Raw genomic sequence first — 23,269 nt, forward strand, 5'->3', positions numbered from 1 at the left:
TTTTATCATTTTACTCATAGACAATTAGAATGTTTGCCTGATTTTTCCACAAGATTATATGCTTTTAGTTGAAGAAAATACAAACACAAACACTTGTAATTGCACCCGTTTTGAATATAATTTATAGTCTTGATGGTAGAAAGTACGCTTTACCTAATACAACAAGATCATTTTATGAGATATTGTTAAAGACATTACCAAGGAAACTTACATGTAATTCTTTACATTACTGGTGTGAAATATGTTTAAAATTTGATGGTCAAAAAGTTCTGAACTTTTTCATTTTTTTCTTCTCTAAGGAGAGAAAGATGAGATGTCATATTACTGCTGATTCTATGTGTCCAGTTTGCGAAGATGTACATGAGGACTTGGAGCATTTAACTATTCTGTGAAGATGTTTGACTCAGTTCAATGACTTTTTTTTTAAAGATTTTTTACATAACATTCTGTGTACATGTAATAGTTCTGCAAGCATTGTCAATACACTAGACTTCAATTATATATGTCACTTTGGTCTAGTCAAGAAGGATAAACATATAAACTTATAATTTGCAAATATAGTTTTATGTGCTAGTTCTAAGATTTTGTGTTGTAAAGAGGAGAAATGTTTCTACGAAGGATGCATGAGAAATTGATAGACACAGCGCCATATTATAAAAATGTTCTCAAAAAGCATGTAAATGACGCATACTTGTATTATAAACAGAAAAGGTGTCTGTATTAATTTGGAAAAAAAATATGATTTAAACAAACATTCTATATAAAGGATCAGTAATAATGAAATACATAGTGACTTTAAATTGAGATCTGATTGTAATTCATTGTTACAATTCAAATTAACACTGATATTATGAATTATTGGTAGACTAGCACTAATAATTATTTTATGAATGTATTAATGTGCATAAAATTTTATCAAAATAAAAAAAATCACATTTGCACAACACGCGGAAGGTCCTGAGGTTATTCCTCAGCCGAAACAGATATATCGGAAAAGAGTTGCAGTGGAAAATGTTAAAATTAAGGAGAAAAAAAATAGACCAGCCACTTCTTTTGAAAAGTAATAAATTCTGGTATATCGCATGTACGTCGACACGGTTTGTCCAGAGAATTAGTTTTCTTCGTGTAATTGAACTATTTTCAAGTCTTGGGTAAAATATGTTATAGCTATAGCTATTCGATTCGATTTGATTTTTCGGAGTGTACAAACATATCTTTTGAACTTTTCGGAGTACAAAAATATCTAGAGGTTCTGGCGAGGTTCGAACTCGCGACCTTCTGCGTGTAAAGCAGACGTGATAACCACTACACCACAGAACCGGTCCAACAAATTGGAGAAAAATATATCATTTAAAGATGGACCTGTCCTTGGTGCACTTTCAAATGCTACTTCGAAGTTTTCTGTGCAAAAATTATGATCCGACCAAGTTTTCGTTTGCACTTTGATGATCAGGCAAATTTTCCGATTGGTTTGAACCATTTGCCGCAGAATACATTCATTTCACACAAAAAAAAAAACAAAAAAACCCACAGCTGTACAGTAGGCCAAATGGTTCATTGATAGTTTACAAGTATGAAGGGTCATTTCTGCGGATGGGAGCAACTTTGCTCACGGTCATTTCAGAAAATTTTTTCCAGCCTTTTCTTTTGCATTATAATTTTGTGCAATATGAGTGTTGACGCATTTGCATCAAAGTTAAATAAGTTTTTTCATACCTGAATACGTAAGGTTTCCGTGGTGTAGTGGTTATCACATCCGCTTAACACGCGGAAGGTCCTGAGTTCAATCCTCAGCGGAAACATATATTATTGCCGTCATAAAATGTATGCTTTTAGACTCAAGTTTTTAGGTCGGCTATTAGATGTGGATTATAATGTTGTTTGGAAAGCTACATGTCCTTATTTCTTTTTCTAAAGTACAAGAAATCAATCGTGGTGTTGAAATACTGTTTTATCATTTTACTCATAGACAATTAGAATGTTTGCCTGATTTTTCCACAAGATTATATGCTTTTAGTTGAAGAAAATACAAACACAAACACTTGTAATTGCACCCGTTTTGAATATAATTTATAGTCTTGATGGTAGAAAGTACGCTTTACCTAATACAACAAGATCATTTTATGAGATATTGTTAAAGACATTACCAAGGAAACTTACATGTAATTCTTTACATTACTGGTGTGAAATATGTTTAAAATTTGATGGTCAAAAAGTTCTGAACTTTTTCATTTTTTTCTTCTCTAAGGAGAGAAAGATGAGATGTCATATTACTGCTGATTCTATGTGTCCAGTTTGCGAAGATGTACATGAGGACTTGGAGCATTTAACTATTCTGTGAAGATGTTTGACTCAGTTCAATGACTTTTTTTTTAAAGATTTTTTACATAACATTCTGTGTACATGTAATAGTTCTGCAAGCATTGTCAATACACTAGACTTCAATTATATATGTCACTTTGGTCTAGTCAAGAAGGATAAACATATAAACTTATAATTTGCAAATATAGTTTTATGTGCTAGTTCTAAGATTTTGTGTTGTAAAGAGGAGAAATGTTTCTACGAAGGATGCATGAGAAATTGATAGACACAGCGCCATATTATAAAAATGTTCTCAAAAAGCATGTAAATGACGCATACTTGTATTATAAACAGAAAAGGTGTCTGTATTAATTTGGAAAAAAAATATGATTTAAACAAACATTCTATATAAAGGATCAGTAATAATGAAATACATAGTGACTTTAAATTGAGATCTGATTGTAATTCATTGTTACAATTCAAATTAACACTGATATTATGAATTATTGGTAGACTAGCACTAATAATTATTTTATGAATGTATTAATGTGCATAAAATTTTATCAAAATAAAAAAAATCACATTTGCACAACACGCGGAAGGTCCTGAGGTTATTCCTCAGCCGAAACAGATATATCGGAAAAGAGTTGCAGTGGAAAATGTTAAAATTAAGGAGAAAAAAAATAGACCAGCCACTTCTTTTGAAAAGTAATAAATTCTGGTATATCGCATGTACGTCGACACGGTTTGTCCAGAGAATTAGTTTTCTTCGTGTAATTGAACTATTTTCAAGTCTTGGGTAAAATATGTTATAGCTATAGCTATTCGATTCGATTTGATTTTTCGGAGTGTACAAACATGTCTTTTGAACTTTTCGGAGTACAAAAATATCTAGAGGTTCTGGCGAGGTTCGAACTCGCGACCTTCTGCGTGTAAAGCAGACGTGATAACCATTACACCACAGAACCGGTCCAACAAATTGGAGAAAAATATATCATTTAAAGATGGACCTGTCCTTGGTGCACTTTCAAATGCTACTTCGAAGTTTTCTGTGCAAAAATTATGATCCGACCAAGTTTTCGTTTGCACTTTGATGATCAGGCAAATTTTCCGATTGGTTTGAACCATTTGCCGCAGAATACATTCATTTCACACACAAAAAAACAAAAAAACCCACAGCTGTACAGTAGGCCAAATGGTTCATTGATAGTTTACAAGTATGAAGGGTCATTTCTGCGGATGGGAGCAACTTTGCTCACGGTCATTTCAGAAAATTTTTTCCAGCCTTTTCTTTTGCATTATAATTTTGTGCAATATGAGTGTTGACGCATTTGCATCAAAGTTAAATAAGTTTTTTCATACCTGAATACGTAAGGTTTCCGTGGTGTAGTGGTTATCACATCCGCTTAACACGCGGAAGGTCCTGAGTTCAATCCTCAGCGGAAACATATATTTTTGCCATCTTTATTGCCGTCATAAAATGTATGCTTTTAGACTCAAGTTTTTAGGTCGGCTATTAGATGTGGATTATAATGTTGTTTGGAAAGCTACATGTCCTTATTTCTTTTTCTAAAGTACAAGAAATCAATCGTGGTGTTGAAATACTGTTTTAACATTTTACTCATAGACAATTAGAATGTTTGCCTGATTTTTCCACAAGATTATATGCTTTTAGTTGAAGAAAATACAAACACAAACACTTGTAATTGCACCCGTTTTGAATATAATTTATAGTCTTGATGGTAGAAAGTACGCTTTACCTAATACAACAAGATCATTTTATGAGATATTGTTAAAGACATTACCAAGGAAACTTACATGTAATTCTTTACATTACTGGTGTGAAATATGTTTAAAATTTGATGGTCAAAAAGTTCTGAACTTTTTCATTTTTTTTTTCTCTAAGGAGAGAAAGATGAGATGTCATATTACTGCTGATTCTATGTGTCCAGTTTGCGAAGATGTACATGAGGACTTGGAGCATTTAACTATTCTGTGAAGATGTTTGACTCAGTTCAATGACTTTTTTTTTAAAGATTTTTTACATAACATTCTGTGTACATGTAATAGTTCTGCAAGCATTGTCAATACACTAAACTTCAATTATATATGTCACTTTGGTCTAGTCAAGAAGGATAAACATATAAACTTATAATTTGCAAATATAGTTTTATGTGCTAGTTCTAAGATTTTGTGTTGTAAAGAGGAGAAATGTTTCTACGAAGGATGCATGAGAAATTGATAGACACAGCGCCATATTATAAAAATGTTCTCAAAAAGCATGTAAATGACGCATACTTGTATTATAAACAGAAAAGGTGTCTGTATTAATTTGGAAAAAAAATATGATTGAAACAAACATTCTATATAAAGGATCAGTAATAATGAAATACATAGTGACTTTAAATTGAGATCTGATTGTAATTCATTGTTACAATTCAAATTAACACTGATATTATGAATTATTGGTAGACTAGCACTAATAATTATTTTATGAATGTATTAATGTGCATAAAATTTTATCAAAATAAAAAAAATCACATTTGCACAACACGCGGAAGGTCCTGAGGTTATTCCTCAGCCGAAACAGATATATCGGAAAAGAGTTGCAGTGGAAAATGTTAAAATTAAGGAGAAAAAAAATAGACCAGCCACTTCTTTTGAAAAGTAATAAATTCTGGTATATCGCATGTACGTCGACACGGTTTGTCCAGAGAATTAGTTTTCTTCGTGTAATTGAACTATTTTCAAGTCTTGGGTAAAATATGTTATAGCTATAGCTATTCGATTCGATTTGATTTTTCGGAGTGTACAAACATGTCTTTTGAACTTTTCGGAGTACAAAAATATCTAGAGGTTCTGGCGAGGTTCGAACTCGCGACCTTCTGCGTGTAAAGCAGACGTGATAACCACTACACCACAGAACCGGTCCAACAAATTGGAGAAAAATATATCATTTAAAGATGGACCTGTCCTTGGTGCACTTTCAAATGCTACTTCGAAGTTTTCTTTGCAAAAATTATGATCCGACCAAGTTTTCGTTTGCACTTTGATGATCAGGCAAATTTTCCGATTGGTTTGAACCATTTGCCGCAGAATACATTCATTTCACACACAAAAAAACAAAAAAACCCACAGCTGTACAGTAGGCCAAATGGTTCATTGATAGTTTACAAGTATGAAGGGTCATTTCTGCGGATGGGAGCAACTTTGCTCACGGTCATTTCAGAAAATTTTTTCCAGCCTTTTCTTTTGCATTATAATTTTGTGCAATATGAGTGTTGACGCATTTGCATCAAAGTTAAATAAGTTTTTTCATACCTGAATACGTAAGGTTTCCGTGGTGTAGTGGTTATCACATCCGCTTAACACGCGGAAGGTCCTGAGTTCAATCCTCAGCGGAAACATATATTTTTTGCCATCTTTATTGCCGTCATAAAATGTATGCTTTTAGACTCAAGTTTTTAGGTCGGCTATTAGATGTGGATTATAATGTTGTTTGGAAAGCTACATGTCCTTATTTCTTTTTCTAAAGTACAAGAAATCAATCGTGGTGTTGAAATACTGTTTTAACATTTTACTCATAGACAATTAGAATGTTTGCCTGATTTTTCCACAAGATTATATGCTTTTAGTTGAAGAAAATACAAACACAAACACTTGTAATTGCACCCGTTTTGAATATAATTTATAGTCTTGATGGTAGAAAGTACGCTTTACCTAATACAACAAGATCATTTTATGAGATATTGTTAAAGACATTACCAAGGAAACTTACATGTAATTCTTTACATTACTGGTGTGAAATATGTTTAAAATTTGATGGTCAAAAAGTTCTGAACTTTTTCATTTTTTTTTTCTCTAAGGAGAGAAAGATGAGATGTCATATTACTGCTGATTCTATGTGTCCAGTTTGCGAAGATGTACATGAGGACTTGGAGCATTTAACTATTCTGTGAAGATGTTTGACTCAGTTCAATGACTTTTTTTTTAAAGATTTTTTACATAACATTCTGTGTACATGTAATAGTTCTGCAAGCATTGTCAATACACTAAACTTCAATTATATATGTCACTTTGGTCTAGTCAAGAAGGATAAACATATAAACTTATAATTTGCAAATATAGTTTTATGTGCTAGTTCTAAGATTTTGTGTTGTAAAGAGGAGAAATGTTTCTACGAAGGATGCATGAGAAATTGATAGACACAGCGCCATATTATAAAAATGTTCTCAAAAAGCATGTAAATGACGCATACTTGTATTATAAACAGAAAAGGTGTCTGTATTAATTTGGAAAAAAAATATGATTGAAACAAACATTCTATATAAAGGATCAGTAATAATGAAATACATAGTGACTTTAAATTGAGATCTGATTGTAATTCATTGTTACAATTCAAATTAACACTGATATTATGAATTATTGGTAGACTAGCACTAATAATTATTTTATGAATGTATTAATGTGCATAAAATTTTATCAAAATAAAAAAAATCACATTTGCACAACACGCGGAAGGTCCTGAGGTTATTCCTCAGCCGAAACAGATATATCGGAAAAGAGTTGCAGTGGAAAATGTTAAAATTAAGGAGAAAAAAAATAGACCAGCCACTTCTTTTGAAAAGTAATAAATTCTGGTATATCGCATGTACGTCGACACGGTTTGTCCAGAGAATTAGTTTTCTTCGTGTAATTGAACTATTTTCAAGTCTTGGGTAAAATATGTTATAGCTATAGCTATTCGATTCGATTTGATTTTTCGGAGTGTACAAACATGTCTTTTGAACTTTTCGGAGTACAAAAATATCTAGAGGTTCTGGCGAGGTTCGAACTCGCGACCTTCTGCGTGTAAAGCAGACGTGATAACCACTACACCACAGAACCGGTCCAACAAATTGGAGAAAAATATATCATTTAAAGATGGACCTGTCCTTGGTGCACTTTCAAATGCTACTTCGAAGTTTTCTGTGCAAAAATTATGATCCGACCAAGTTTTCGTTTGCACTTTGATGATCAGGCAAATTTTCCGATTGGTTTGAACCATTTGCCGCAGAATACATTCATTTCACACACAAAAAAACAAAAAAACCCACAGCTGTACAGTAGGCCAAATGGTTCATTGATAGTTTACAAGTATGAAGGGTCATTTCTGCGGATGGGAGCAACTTTGCTCACGGTCATTTCAGAAAATTTTTTCCAGCCTTTTCTTTTGCATTATAATTTTGTGCAATATGAGTGTTGACGCATTTGCATCAAAGTTAAATAAGTTTTTTCATACCTGAATACGTAAGGTTTCCGTGGTGTAGTGGTTATCACATCCGCTTAACACGCGGAAGGTCCTGAGTTCAATCCTCAGCGGAAACATATATTTTTGCCATCTTTATTGCCGTCATAAAATGTATGCTTTTAGACTCAAGTTTTTAGGTCGGCTATTAGATGTGGATTATAATGTTGTTTGGAAAGCTACATGTCCTTATTTCTTTTTCTAAAGTACAAGAAATCAATCGTGGTGTTGAAATACTGTTTTAACATTTTACTCATAGACAATTAGAATGTTTGCCTGATTTTTCCACAAGATTATATGCTTTTAGTTGAAGAAAATACAAACACAAACACTTGTAATTGCACCCGTTTTGAATATAATTTATAGTCTTGATGGTAGAAAGTACGCTTTACCTAATACAACAAGATCATTTTATGAGATATTGTTAAAGACATTACCAAGGAAACTTACATGTAATTCTTTACATTACTGGTGTGAAATATGTTTAAAATTTGATGGTCAAAAAGTTCTGAACTTTTTCATTTTTTTTTTCTCTAAGGAGAGAAAGATGAGATGTCATATTACTGCTGATTCTATGTGTCCAGTTTGCGAAGATGTACATGAGGACTTGGAGCATTTAACTATTCTGTGAAGATGTTTGACTCAGTTCAATGACTTTTTTTTTAAAGATTTTTTACATAACATTCTGTGTACATGTAATAGTTCTGCAAGCATTGTCAATACACTAAACTTCAATTATATATGTCACTTTGGTCTAGTCAAGAAGGATAAACATATAAACTTATAATTTGCAAATATAGTTTTATGTGCTAGTTCTAAGATTTTGTGTTGTAAAGAGGAGAAATGTTTCTACGAAGGATGCATGAGAAATTGATAGACACAGCGCCATATTATAAAAATGTTCTCAAAAAGCATGTAAATGACGCATACTTGTATTATAAACAGAAAAGGTGTCTGTATTAATTTGGAAAAAAAATATGATTGAAACAAACATTCTATATAAAGGATCAGTAATAATGAAATACATAGTGACTTTAAATTGAGATCTGATTGTAATTCATTGTTACAATTCAAATTAACACTGATATTATGAATTATTGGTAGACTAGCACTAATAATTATTTTATGAATGTATTAATGTGCATAAAATTTTATCAAAATAAAAAAAATCACATTTGCACAACACGCGGAAGGTCCTGAGGTTATTCCTCAGCCGAAACAGATATATCGGAAAAGAGTTGCAGTGGAAAATGTTAAAATTAAGGAGAAAAAAAATAGACCAGCCACTTCTTTTGAAAAGTAATAAATTCTGGTATATCGCATGTACGTCGACACGGTTTGTCCAGAGAATTAGTTTTCTTCGTGTAATTGAACTATTTTCAAGTCTTGGGTAAAATATGTTATAGCTATAGCTATTCGATTCGATTTGATTTTTCGGAGTGTACAAACATGTCTTTTGAACTTTTCGGAGTACACAAATATCTAGAGGTTCTGGCGAGGTTCGAACTCGCGACCTTCTGCGTGTAAAGCAGACGTGATAACCACTACACCACAGAACCGGTCCAACAAATTGGAGAAAAATATATCATTTAAAGATGGACCTGTCCTTGGTGCACTTTCAAATGCTACTTCGAAGTTTTCTGTGCAAAAATTATGATCCGACCAAGTTTTCGTTTGCACTTTGATGATCAGGCAAATTTTCCGATTGGTTTGAACCATTTGCCGCAGAATACATTCATTTCACACAAAAAAAAAAAAAAAAACCCACAGCTGTACAGTAGGCCAAATGGTTCATTGATAGTTTACAAGTATGAAGGGTCATTTCTGCGGATGGGAGCAACTTTGCTCACGGTCATTTCAGAAAATTTTTTCCAGCCTTTTCTTTTGCATTATGATTTTGTGCAATATGAGTGTTGACGCATTTGCATCAAAGTTAAATAAGTTTTTTCATACCTGAATACGTAAGGTTTCCGTGGTGTAGTGGTTATCACATCCGCTTAACACGCGGAAGGTCCTGAGTTCAATCCTCAGCGGAAACATATATTTTGAGCTGGTTTTTGGATGTACCATGTTTAACATGTAAACAAAGTGTTGTCCGGAAATTATTCTGATTTTGGTGAGTTCTTCGCCATATTTGTAACTGTAAACATTTCCTGAAGTTTAATGTGTATTATTTGATTGAATGTGACATATATTATCGCATAATATTTGTTGAATAGCCCCTTTTCCTGTGTTTTCGTTACAGGGAAAAGGGGGAGGGAAGGTGTGTTCGATTTGTATTCAGTGGTTTGACTAAAGACTGATGGCAAACTTTAATAATAGTGGGGGAGAAAGTTCCCGAAAAAACATGAATTTTTCAAATGAACAGTTCTCAAAGGAGAAAACCGTTTTAGTTGGGTGCCCCGTAGATGGTTTTGGTGCCGTGGAGGCTGAAATGATTATTGATGAAATTGAGACGAAATGTGGTGTTGGAAGTGTCGTTGCATGCGTACCGAAAAATGGAGTTGGTTATGAGGTGGTACTAAGAGAGAGAAAAATGATGGAATCCGTTATTGGTGAACTATCTTTAAATGGTAAAAAGTGCGCTGTTAATGAATTAGAGGCAAGTTTTAAGTACGTTTCAATTCTAAATTTAAGTATGTATGTCTCAGATCGAGAAATTATTGATAGATTTTCCAAGATTGGAGTGGAGATTGTTTCTCCGATAAAGAAGCATAGGATGAAGTCAAAGAATAATGTCTTTGACGGAACTCGTATTTTCAAAGTTAAACTTCCGCCGAACATGGCTTCAATACCGTATTCAATGAAGTTTTCAGTTAATGAAAAGGAGACGGCTTACTACCGGGTTATTCATAACCAACAAGTCAAGGTGTGCTCTGGGTGCTTTAGCTCAGAACATATATACAAAGACTGTCCAGAATTTAAATGTTTTGAATGTGGTCAGCAGGGGCACATTAGTAGAAAATGTTTAAAAAACAAGTGTGCGTTTTGTTTTCGAAAGAAAGACTATTGTAATTGCAAAGCCAGAGAAGAATTGCAAATTGTGAATCATTTTCCACAATTTTCTTCTGAGAATTTGCAGGAAATGTCATGTCGGGAGTTGATAAAAGAAGCAGATGAGGAGGCTATGAAAACCACAGATGTGAAAGTTGGATATATGGATAAAAATTGTAAGGAGAAGGAGGTTTGTACAAGTGTGCAGGAGAATGTTGATTCTCGTGAAGGTACAGATGTAGGAGATAGTATGGAAGATGGAATCGTGAGTGTAAATGGCGATGCTAGTCATTACACTGAGGATGTAGATGAAGTGGGTTTTGGTGAAAGTGCTAAAGGTGGTGCTAGCCTTTGCACTGATGATGAGGGTGACGGTGATTGGAATGGAGATGGTATTTACATTGATGAGGAGGAGTGTTTTGAGATGGATGATGGTGTTGGTGATGACAGTGCGGAATGTGTCAGAGATGATAAAGTCAAGAAAGGTACAGATAAAGAATTAAACAATATTTGTTTGAATAATTGTAATATTGAACCGTTTTGCTTACTAAATCAAATGTTGAATTGTCTGGTGAAAATAGAATTGATAAAATGTCTGATGGTTTTAATGTTGAAAGTGCTGTCTCCCCCCTTGAACAAAATGACAGTAGCCAGGGGGAAGTCAGAAGTTCATGTGATTCTCTGGATGAGATTACTATGGACACTTTTCCCGTGGTCAGTGAAGACCAAGAGGAAAGTGGAGATACTTTCACTGTTGTAGGGAAGAAGAGAAATTACTTGGGTATTAAAAGGAGAAGTATGCTTAATATCAAGCCTAATATTAAAGCAGCAAGGTTGTCAAATTTACAAAAACATTTGAATAGTTAATAATGGAGTGTTTAATGTTGTATATTATTAGAATTATTTTTGTGATGGCTACTTATAACTTCATAAGTTTTAATTGTAATGGTCTATGTAACCAAAGTAAAAAGGATTGTATTTTTTCATTATGTAATGAAAGAAAGTATGATATTGTATGCTTACAGGAAACATTTTGGAATAATATTATTTTTGAAGATATAAAGAATGATAAGACATTATGGAATGGTGATATTTTTGCAAGTAATAGTAACTGTAATAGACAGGGTGTTGCAATTCTTGTCAGTAAAAACCTTAAAAATGTATTTAAAGTTTGTGAATGTGTACCTGGTAGATTTATTCATATTCAAGGTAAAATCAATGATAAAATTGTAGATATTTTTAATTTGTATGTTCCTAATAGTGTAAGTGAAAAATGTGAATTTTTTGAAGATTGTAAAAGTAAAATTAAAGGAGACGGATATGTTATAGTAGCAGGCGATTTTAATACTGCACTGTCTCCTTTAGATAAAAGTGGGAAAACTGCTTTTTATGCAGATAGGTCTGTGAAATATCTTAATACTATGATGCACGATAATTGTTTGTTTGATGTCTGGAGAGACAGAAATGCAGGTGTCAAAATGTTTTCACGAAAACAAGTTGTACAAGGTTTTTTGACACAAAGTAGAATTGACTATTTTTTAGTTTCTAGTAATGTTAAGCCCTGTATTAAAAATATTTTTTATAGAGATACTTGTTTTAGTGATCACTGTATTGTTAGCATGAAATTAGATTTTACAGAGGTTGAAAGAGGACCAGGTATCTGGATTTTTAACTATTCCTTATTAGATAATGAAGAATATGTAACAAGAATCAGAAAGTTATTAGAAGATGAAATATGTTCAGATTTTTATTATTCAAACCCTCTCATTTGGTGGGATAATTTGAAATTTAGTATTAAGAAAATAAGTCAAATCTATGGCAAAGAAAATCAGAAAGAGAGAAGCAAAGAATATTTTAAATTGCAAAATAAGTTACAAGAATTGTCAGTGAAGTCTGCATGTGGTATAGAAATTGATTATGTAAAATATTTAGAATTAAAAGATGAACTTGAAGCTATAGAAAAACATAGATGTAATGGTGCTATATTAAGGTCTAAATGTCAACATGCCTTAGAAAGTGACAAGAATACTGCTTATTTCTTAAGTCTGGAAAAATATAAACAAAATAAGAATTTGATAAGTACTTTGAGAAATTGTGATGGTAATGCTGTTAGTAGTACTGTGGAATTATTAGATGTTGTGCATAATTTTTATAAAAAATTGTTTTCATGTGTAAATACTGACAATGATGCAATCAATGACATGTTAGATTGTGTTGATGTTAAAGTTGATGATATTGATATTACTAAATGTGATGATGATATATGTATTGATGAGATTGAACAATCATTGAAAGGAATGAAAAAAGGCAAAACGCCTGGCTCTGATGGATTGACTGTTGAATTCTATCTTTATTTTTTAAATGAATTGAAACCTGTATTGAAATATATTTATGATAGTATTGAAGAAAATAAAGTTTTATCTAGGTCTATGAGATATGGCATGATTAATTTGATATATAAGAATAGAGGTGACAAATCTGAACTTAAAAATTTCAGACCTATAACTTTATTAAATGTGGATTATAAAATACTAGCAAGAGTAATGGCTAACAGGTTTAAGTTTGTATTACCAAAAATTATATCACCTACTCAAAGTTGCTGTATTATAGGTAAAGACATTTCTGACACTACTGCAAGTGTTAGAGATATTATTGATTTGGTTGAAATGGATGATTTAGAATGTTACTTGTTGAAACTTGATCAGGAAAAAGCATTTGACAGGGTTGGACATGAATATTTATTTTCTGTCTTGCAGAAATTTGGATTTGGGGAGAAATTTATTTCTTGGATAAAAATATTTTATACTGACATTTTCAGCACTGTCAAGTGTAATGGGTTCCTGTCCAAATACTTTCAATTAAAGAACTCTGTAAAGCAAGGTTGTCCTATATCAGCTTTATTATATGTATTAGTAGCTGAACCATTGAGTACAATGATTAAAAAGAATAGTAGTATTAGAGGTTTGAATATTCCTAATACAAACGTTGAAGAAAAGATTTTTTCACATGCTGATGACACTACTTTAATTTTGTCTGACAAAAATTCAGTAGATGAAGCCTTTAGAGTTTTACATTTGTATGAACAAGCATCTGGGGCAAAATTAAATAAGGATAAATCGGAAATTTTGGCATTGGGAACTGGAACTATTTCAAAACATGAATTAGATGCTTGGAGTATTAGAGAGTGTGATGGGGTTTTACAGCTTTTAGGCATATGGATTGGTAAGGATAAATCTCTTTGTGATAGTTTGAATTGGGATTGCAAAGTACAATCTATTTTGAAGCTATTGAATTTTTGGAAAATGAGACACTTATCAATACATGGTAGATTAACTGTAATAAATACTTTATTGATGAGTAAACTTTGGTATACTCTTATGGTTGTTAATATACCAGAAAAACATTATTTAGAAATTAAGAAGATATGTATTGATTTTTTGTGGAATGATAAACCATCTCTAGTTGCATACGATGTAATAACTAATAAGGTGTTAGATGGTGGTTTAAATTTTCCTGACATTTTTCATAAAATGTATGCATTTAGGCTAAAGTTTTTAAGTAGGCTATTAGATATGGATTATAATGCTGTTTGGAAAGTTACATGTCTTTATTTCTTTTCTAAAGTACAAGGAATGAATCTTGGTGTTGAAATATTGCATTGCGATTTTACTCATAGACAATTAGGATGTTTGCCTGATTTTTATAAATGTATGTTGTATACATGGGGGAAGATACGTCATTGTATGGAAATAGACATTAATGTGACTAATGTTTTTGATATTCCCCTCTTCTGTAATCCAATGATTGTGAATGGTGATAGTATGTTATATATGAGAACATTTATAGAAGCAGGTATTGTCAAGATTAAGGACTTAGCCTATGAATGCAAGAAAGGTTTTATGAAGGACACTTATATTCAAGATATTGTATCTCAAAAGTTCCCTGATGTTTCCGTTGATAAAATTATTAAAGTAGTGAAATGTATTAAGCAATGTATTCCACAAGATTATGTAGTTTTAGTTGAAGAAAATGCAAACACTTGTAAAGCAACTGTTTTAAATATAATTTACAGCGTTAATGGTAGAAAGTATGCTTTACCTAATACAACAAGATCATTTTATGATATACTGTTAAAGACATTAACAAGAGAACCTAATTCTGTAAAATACTGGTGTGAAATATTTTCAGATTTTGATGTTCAAAAAGTACAAAAAGTTTTGAACTTTTCATTTTTACAAAGTGATTGGATTGAGTCATCATTCAAAATTTTCCATAGAGTTTTCTTCACTAAGGAGAGACTGATGAAATGCCAAATTACTGTTGATTCTATTTGTCCAGTTTGCAAAGATGTGCATGAAGACTTGGAGCACTTGATCATTGTGTGTAGATGTTTGACTCAGTTCAATGACTTTTTTAAAGATTTCCTACATAACATTATGTGTAATAGTTCTACTAGCTTTGTCAATACTCTAGATTTCAATTATATATGTTACTTTGGTCTAGTCAAGAAGGATAAAAATATAAACTTATATTTTGTAAATACAGTTTTATGTGCTAGAAGATTCTGTGTAGTAAAGAGGAGAAATATCTCTATGAAGGATGATCATTTGATAGACATAGTGCCATATTTTAAAAATGTTCTGCAAAAACATGTGAGTTATGCATACTTGTATTATAAACAGAAGAAGTGCATGTATTTATTTGAAAAGTATTATTTAAACAAAAATCCTGTATTAAGGATAAGTAATGATGAAGTACATATTGAGTTTTAATTGAGATCTGTTGTTAATAATTGTTACAATTCTAACCAACACTGTGATAATATGAATTAATGGGAGACTAGCCCAATAATTCTTTTATGAATGTATTTATTTGAATAAAATTTTATCAAAATAAAAAAAAAACATCCGCTTAACACGCGGAAGGTCCTGAGTTCAATCCTCAGCGGAAACATATATTTTTGCCATCTTTATTGCCGTCATAAAATGTATGCTTTTAGACTCAAGTTTTTAGGTCGGCTATTAGATGTGGATTATAATGTTGTTTGGAAAGCTACATGTCCTTATTTCTTTTTCTAAAGTACAAGAAATCAATCGTGGTGTTGAAATACTGTTTTATCATTTTACTCATAGACAATTAGAATGTTTGCCTGATTTTTCCACAAGATTATATGCTTTTAGTTGAAGAAAATACAAACACAAACACTTGTAATTGCACCCGTTTTGAATATAATTTATAGTCTTGATGGTAGAAAGTACGCTTTACCTAATACAACAAGATCATTTTATGAGATATTGTTAAAGACATTACCAAGGAAACTTACATGTAATTCTTTACATTACTGGTGTGAAATATGTTTAAAATTTGATGGTCAAAAAGTTCTGAACTTTTTCATTTTTTTCTTCTCTAAGGAGAGAAAGATGAGATGTCATATTACTGCTGATTCTATGTGTCCAGTTTGCGAAGATGTACATGAGGACTTGGAGCATTTAACTATTCTGTGAAGATGTTTGACTCAGTTCAATGACTTTTTTTTTAAAGATTTTTTACATAACATTCTGTGTACATGTAATAGTTCTGCAAGCATTGTCAATACACTAAACTTCAATTATATATGTCACTTTGGTCTAGTCAAGAAGGATAAACATATAAACTTATAATTTGCAAATATAGTTTTATGTGCTAGTTCTAAGATTTTGTGTTGTAAAGAGGAGAAATGTTTCTACGAAGGATGCATGAGAAATTGATAGACACAGCGCCATATTATAAAAATGTTCTCAAAAAGCATGTAAATGACGCATACTTGTATTATAAACAGAAAAGGTGTCTGTATTAATTTGGAAAAAAAATATGATTTAAACAAACATTCTATATAAAGGATCAGTAATAATGAAATACATAGTGACTTTAAATTGAGATCTGATTGTAATTCATTGTTACAATTCAAATTAACACTGATATTATGAATTATTGGTAGACTAGCACTAATAATTATTTTATGAATGTATTAATGTGCATAAAATTTTATCAAAATAAAAAAAATCACATTTGCACAACACGCGGAAGGTCCTGAGGTTATTCCTCAGCCGAAACAGATATATCGGAAAAGAGTTGCAGTGGAAAATGTTAAAATTAAGGAGAAAAAAAATAGACCAGCCACTTCTTTTGAAAAGTAATAAATTCTGGTATATCGCATGTACGTCGACACGGTTTGTCCAGAGAATTAGTTTTCTTCGTGTAATTGAACTATTTTCAAGTCTTGGGTAAAATATGTTATAGCTATAGCTATTCGATTCGATTTGATTTTTCGGAGTGTACAAACATGTCTTTTGAACTTTTCGGAGTACAAAAATATCTAGAGGTTCTGGCGAGGTTCGAACTCGCGACCTTCTGCGTGTAAAGCAGACGTGATAACCACTACACCACAGAACCGGTCCAACAAATTGGAGAAAAATATATCATTTAAAGATGGACCTGTCCTTGGTGCACTTTCAAATGCTACTTCGAAGTTTTCTGTGCAAAAATTATGATCCGACCAAGTTTTCGTTTGCACTTTGATGATCAGGCAAATTTTCCGATTGGTTTGAACCATTTGCCGCAGAATACATTCATTTCACACAAAAAAAAAAAAAAAAACCCACAGCTGTACAGTAGGCCAAATGGTTCATTGATAGTTTACAAGTATGAAGGGTCATTTCTGCGGATGGGAGCAACTTTGCTCACGGTCATTTCAGAAAATTTTTTCCAGCCTTTTCTTTTGCATTATAATTTTGTGCAATATGAGTGTTGACGCATTTGCATCAAAGTTAAATAAGTTTTTTCATACCTGAATACGTAAGGTTTCCGTGGTGTAGTGGTTATCACATCCGCTTAACACGCGGAAGGTCCTGAGTTCAATCCTCAGCGGAAACATATATTTTTGCCATCTTTATTGCCGTCATAAAATGTATGCTTTTAGACTCAAGTTTTTAGGTCGGCTATTAGATGTGGATTATAATGTTGTTTGGAAAGCTACATGTCCTTATTTCTTTTTCTAAAGTACAAGAAATCAATCGTGGTGTTGAAATACTGTTTTATCATTTTACTCATAGACAATTATAGTCGGCGTCACATAAATAACATACTGTTAAAATTTGAATAAAAATATTTTCTACGACTTAATTGACACCTACCGTCATTTAAATTATCTTAAATGACTTGCTCATTCGTATAGCCAAACGGCTTCTCCCTAAACATTGAATCGTTAAATTCCGGTCAGATTTTAATTCTAGGTGCCAATATTTACATTGTAAAAAGTCGGCCATGTTTACAGTGATCGGGTTGCTAGGAGATGTTGTTTACGTTTAAATGGTTTGTCCAAAAGCCGAAGAACCCAGAATGCACTTCGGCGTTATTTCGGATATCTCGGATTTATTTTACGCGAACAACGTACAATACCGAGAAGTTGATCAAGCAGACGATTGTTACCGGAGTTCGACGGGAACTTACGAACTTCGTTTGTAAACAAATCGTCCCGTAAAAACCAACATGGCGGATATTAGTATGGGATTTTCCCGTAAGGATTTGTTACGCATGATTTAAGCTAATAAGCGACTTGTTTTTGAGAAGCTGTTTGGCTAAACGAATGAGCAAGTCATTTAAGACAATTTAAACGACGGTTGGTGTCAATAAAGTCGAAGAAAATATTTTTATTCAAATTTTAACAGTATGTTATTTATGTGACGCCGAGTATAGAATGTTTGCCTGATTTTTCCACAAGATTATATGCTTTTAGTTGAAGAAAATACAAACACAAACACTTGTAATTGCACCCGTTTTGAATATAATTTATAGTCTTGATGGTAGAAAGTACGCTTTACCTAATACAACAAGATCATTTTATGAGATATTGTTAAAGACATTACCAAGGAAACTTACATGTAATTCTTTACATTACTGGTGTGAAATATGTTTAAAATTTGATGGTCAAAAAGTTCTGAACTTTTTCATTTTTTTCTTCTCTAAGGAGAGAAAGATGAGATGTCATATTACTGCTGATTCTATGTGTCCAGTTTGCGAAGATGTACATGAGGACTTGGAGCATTTAACTATTCTGTGAAGATGTTTGACTCAGTTCAATGACTTTTTTTTTAAAGATTTTTTACATAACATTCTGTGTACATGTAATAGTTCTGCAAGCATTGTCAATACACTAAACTTCAATTATATATGTCACTTTGGTCTAGTCAAGAAGGATAAACATATAAACTTATAATTTGCAAATATAGTTTTATGTGCTAGTTCTAAGATTTTGTGTTGTAAAGAGGAGAAATGTTTCTACGAAGGATGCATGAGAAATTGATAGACACAGCGCCATATTATAAAAATGTTCTCAAAAAGCATGTAAATGACGCATACTTGTATTATAAACAGAAAAGGTGTCTGTATTAATTTGGAAAAAAAATATGATTTAAACAAACATTCTATATAAAGGATCAGTAATAATGAAATACATAGTGACTTTAAATTGAGATCTGATTGTAATTCATTGTTACAATTCAAATTAACACTGATATTATGAATTATTGGTAGACTAGCACTAATAATTATTTTATGAATGTATTAATGTGCATAAAATTTTATCAAAATAAAAAAAATCACATTTGCACAACACGCGGAAGGTCCTGAGGTTATTCCTCAGCCGAAACAGATATATCGGAAAAGAGTTGCAGTGGAAAATGTTAAAATTAAGGAGAAAAAAAATAGACCAGCCACTTCTTTTGAAAAGTAATAAATTCTGGTATATCGCATGTAGGTCGACACGGTTTGTCCAGAGAATTAGTTTTCTTCGTGTAATTGAACTATTTTCAAGTCTTGGGTAAAATATGTTATAGCTATAGCTATTCGATTCGATTTGATTTTTCGGAGTGTACAAACATGTCTTTTGAACTTTTCGGAGTACAAAAATATCTAGAGGTTCTGGCGAGGTTCGAACTCGCGACCTTCTGCGTGTAAAGCAGACGTGATAACCACTACACCACAGAACCGGTCCAACAAATTGGAGAAAAATATATCATTTAAAGATGGACCTGTCCTTGGTGCACTTTCAAATGCTACTTCGAAGTTTTCTGTGCAAAAATTATGATCCGACCAAGTTTTCGTTTGCACTTTGATGATCAGGCAAATTTTCCGATTGGTTTGAACCATTTGCCGCAGAATACATTCATTTCACACAAAAAAAAAACAAAAAAACCCACAGCTGTACAGTAGGCCAAATGGTTCATTGATAGTTTACAAGTATGAAGGGTCATTTCTGCGGATGGGAGCAACTTTGCTCACGGTCATTTCAGAAAATTTTTTCCAGCCTTTTCTTTTGCATTATAATTTTGTGCAATATGAGTGTTGACGCATTTGCATCAAAGTTAAATAAGTTTTTTCATACCTGAATACGTAAGGTTTCCGTGGTGTAGTGGTTATCACATCCGCTTAACACGCGGAAGGTCCTGAGTTCAATCCTCAGCGGAAACATATATTTTTGCCATCTTTATTGCCGTCATAAAATGTATGCTTTTAGACTCAAGTTTTTAGGTCGGCTATTAGATGTGGATTATAATGCTGTTTGGAAAGCTACATGTCCTTATTTCTTTTTCTAAAGTACAAGAAATCAATCGTGGTGTTGAAATACTGTTTTATCATTTTACTCATAGACAATTAGAATGTTTGCCTGATTTTTCCACAAGATTATATGGTTTTAGTTGAAGAAAATACAAACACAAACACTTGTAATTGCACCCGTTTTGAATATAATTTATAGTCTTGATGGTAGAAAGTACGCTTTACCTAATACAACAAGATCATTTTATGAGATATTGTTAAAGACATTACCAAGGAAACTTACATGTAATTCTTTACATTACTGGTGTGAAATATGTTTAAAATTTGATGGTCAAAAAGTTCTGAACTTTTTCATTTTTTTCTTCTCTAAGGAGAGAAAGATGAGATGTCATATTACTGCTGATTCTATGTGTCCAGTTTGCGAAGATGTACATGAGGACTTGGAGCATTTAACTATTCTGTGAAGATGTTTGACTCAGTTCAATGACTTTTTTTTTAAAGATTTTTTACATAACATTCTGTGTACATGTAATAGTTCTGCAAGCATTGTCAATACACTAAACTTCAATTATATATGTCACTTTGGTCTAGTCAAGAAGGATAAACATATAAACTTATAATTTGCAAATATAGTTTTATGTGCTAGTTCTAAGATTTTGTGTTGTAAAGAGGAGAAATGTTTCTACGAAGGATGCATGAGAAATTGATAGACACAGCGCCATATTATAAAAATGTTCTCAAAAAGCATGTAAATGACGCATACTTGTATTATAAACAGAAAAGGTGTCTGTATTAATTTGGAAAAAAAATATGATTTAAACAAACATTCTATATAAAGGATCAGTAATAATGAAATACATAGTGACTTTAAATTGAGATCTGATTGTAATTCATTGTTACAATTCAAATTAACACTGATATTATGAATTATTGGTAGACTAGCACTAATAATTATTTTATGAATGTATTAATGTGCATAAAATTTTATCAAAATAAAAAAAATCACATTTGCACAACACGCGGAAGGTCCTGAGGTTATTCCTCAGCCGAAACAGATATATCGGAAAAGAGTTGCAGTGGAAAATGTTAAAATTAAGGAGAAAAAAAATAGACCAGCCACTTCTTTTGAAAAGTAATAAATTCTGGTATATCGCATGTACGTCGACACGGTTTGTCCAGAGAATTAGTTTTCTTCGTGTAATTGAACTATTTTCAAGTCTTGGGTAAAATATGTTATAGCTATAGCTATTCGATTCGATTTGATTTTTCGGAGTGTACAAACATGTCTTTTGAACTTTTCGGAGTACAAAAATATCTAGAGGTTCTGGCGAGGTTCGAACTCGCGACCTTCTGCGTGTAAAGCAGACGTGATAACCACTACACCACAGAACCGGTCCAACAAATTGGAGAAAAATATATCATTTAAAGATGGACCTGTCCTTGGTGCACTTTCAAATGCTACTTCGAAGTTTTCTGTGCAAAAATTATGATCCGACCAAGTTTTCGTTTGCACTTTGATGATCAGGCAAATTTTCCGATTGGTTTGAACCATTTGCCGCAGAATACATTCATTTCACACAAAAAAAAAACAAAAAAACCCACAGCTGTACAGTAGGCCAAATGGTTCATTGATAGTTTACAAGTATGAAGGGTCATTTCTGCGGATGGGAGCAACTTTGCTCACGGTCATTTCAGAAAATTTTTTCCAGCCTTTTCTTTTGCATTATAATTTTGTGCAATATGAGTGTTGACGCATTTGCATCAAAGTTAAATAAGTTTTTTCATACCTGAATACGTAAGGTTTCCGTGGTGTAGTGGTTATCACATCCGCTTAACACGCGGAAGGTCCTGAGTTCAATCCTCAGCGGAAACATATATTTTTGCCATCTTTATTGCCGTCATAAAATGTATGCTTTTAGACTCAAGTTTTTAGGTCGGCTATTAGATGTGGATTATAATGCTGTTTGGAAAGCTACATGTCCTTATTTCTTTTTCTAAAGTACAAGAAATCAATCGTGGTGTTGAAATACTGTTTTATCATTTTACTCATAGACAATTAGAATGTTTGCCTGATTTTTCCACAAGATTATATGCTTTTAGTTGAAGAAAATACAAACACAAACACTTGTAATTGCACCCGTTTTGAATATAATTTATAGTCTTGATGGTAGAAAGTACGCTTTACCTAATACAACAAGATCATTTTATGAGATATTGTTAAGGACATTACCAAGGAAACTTACATGTAATTCTTTACATTACTGGTGTGAAATATGTTTAAAATTTGATGGTCAAAAAGTTCTGAACTTTTTCATTTTTTTCTTCTCTAAGGAGAGAAAGATGAGATGTCATATTACTGCTGATTCTATGTGTCCAGTTTGCGAAGATGTACATGAGGACTTGGAGCATTTAACTATTCTGTGTAGATGTTTGACTCAGTTCAATGACTTTTTTTTTAAAGATTTTTTACATAACATTCTGTGTACATGTAATAGTTCTGCAAGCATTGTCAATACACTAGACTTCAATTATATATGTCACTTTGGTCTAGTCAAGAAGGATAAACATATAAACTTATAATTTGCAAATATAGTTTTATGTGCTAGTTCTAAGATTTTGTGTTGTAAAGAGGAGAAATGTTTCTACGAAGGATGCATGAGAAATTGATAGACACAGCGCCATATTATAAAAATGTTCTCAAAAAGCATGTAAATGACGCATACTTGTATTATAAACAGAAAAGGTGTCTGTATTAATTTGGAAAAAAAATATGATTTAAACAAACATTCTATATAAAGGATCAGTAATAATGAAATACATAGTGACTTTAAATTGAGATCTGATTGTAATTCATTGTTACAATTCAAATTAACACTGATATTATGAATTATTGGTAGACTAGCACTAATAATTATTTTATGAATGTATTAATGTGCATAAAATTTTATCAAAATAAAAAAAATCACATTTGCACAACACGCGGAAGGTCCTGAGGTTATTCCTCAGCCGAAACAGATATATCGGAAAAGAGTTGCAGTGGAAAATGTTAAAATTAAGGAGAAAAAAAATAGACCAGCCACTTCTTTTGAAAAG

General features: G+C 32.2%; 1 protein-coding gene and 16 non-coding genes across 17 annotated transcripts in view; 8 read left to right on the forward strand and 9 right to left on the reverse strand.

Moving 5' to 3' along the window:
- LOC148608750 (uncharacterized) overlaps positions 1-23,269 on the reverse strand; it is a 226,934-nt gene that overhangs the window by 43,008 nt on the left and 160,657 nt on the right. The window lies entirely within an intron of this gene.
- Positions 1,248-1,320, reverse strand: Trnav-uac (transfer RNA valine (anticodon UAC)). Its single transcript has one exon. It is a non-coding gene; the product is annotated as a tRNA-Val (tRNA).
- Positions 1,730-1,802, forward strand: Trnav-aac (transfer RNA valine (anticodon AAC)). Its single transcript has one exon. It is a non-coding gene; the product is annotated as a tRNA-Val (tRNA).
- On the reverse strand, positions 3,197-3,269 carry Trnav-uac (transfer RNA valine (anticodon UAC)). Its single transcript has one exon. It is a non-coding gene; the product is annotated as a tRNA-Val (tRNA).
- Positions 3,677-3,749, forward strand: Trnav-aac (transfer RNA valine (anticodon AAC)). The gene has a single exon. It is a non-coding gene; the product is annotated as a tRNA-Val (tRNA).
- Trnav-uac (transfer RNA valine (anticodon UAC)) lies at positions 5,156-5,228 on the reverse strand. The gene has a single exon. It is a non-coding gene; the product is annotated as a tRNA-Val (tRNA).
- On the forward strand, positions 5,636-5,708 carry Trnav-aac (transfer RNA valine (anticodon AAC)). The gene has a single exon. It is a non-coding gene; the product is annotated as a tRNA-Val (tRNA).
- On the reverse strand, positions 7,116-7,188 carry Trnav-uac (transfer RNA valine (anticodon UAC)). Its single transcript has one exon. It is a non-coding gene; the product is annotated as a tRNA-Val (tRNA).
- Positions 7,596-7,668, forward strand: Trnav-aac (transfer RNA valine (anticodon AAC)). Its single transcript has one exon. It is a non-coding gene; the product is annotated as a tRNA-Val (tRNA).
- On the reverse strand, positions 9,075-9,147 carry Trnav-uac (transfer RNA valine (anticodon UAC)). The gene has a single exon. It is a non-coding gene; the product is annotated as a tRNA-Val (tRNA).
- On the forward strand, positions 9,555-9,627 carry Trnav-aac (transfer RNA valine (anticodon AAC)). The gene has a single exon. It is a non-coding gene; the product is annotated as a tRNA-Val (tRNA).
- Trnav-uac (transfer RNA valine (anticodon UAC)) lies at positions 16,942-17,014 on the reverse strand. Its single transcript has one exon. It is a non-coding gene; the product is annotated as a tRNA-Val (tRNA).
- On the forward strand, positions 17,422-17,494 carry Trnav-aac (transfer RNA valine (anticodon AAC)). Its single transcript has one exon. It is a non-coding gene; the product is annotated as a tRNA-Val (tRNA).
- Trnav-uac (transfer RNA valine (anticodon UAC)) lies at positions 19,536-19,608 on the reverse strand. Its single transcript has one exon. It is a non-coding gene; the product is annotated as a tRNA-Val (tRNA).
- Trnav-aac (transfer RNA valine (anticodon AAC)) lies at positions 20,017-20,089 on the forward strand. Its single transcript has one exon. It is a non-coding gene; the product is annotated as a tRNA-Val (tRNA).
- Trnav-uac (transfer RNA valine (anticodon UAC)) lies at positions 21,496-21,568 on the reverse strand. The gene has a single exon. It is a non-coding gene; the product is annotated as a tRNA-Val (tRNA).
- Trnav-aac (transfer RNA valine (anticodon AAC)) lies at positions 21,977-22,049 on the forward strand. Its single transcript has one exon. It is a non-coding gene; the product is annotated as a tRNA-Val (tRNA).

The sequence above is a fragment of the Perna viridis genome, chromosome 8 (assembly GCF_037379345.1).
Source record: "Perna viridis isolate PV_CMFRI_1.1 ecotype Kerala chromosome 8, ASM3737934v1, whole genome shotgun sequence".
Lineage (NCBI taxonomy): Eukaryota > Metazoa > Mollusca > Bivalvia > Mytilida > Mytilidae > Perna > Perna viridis.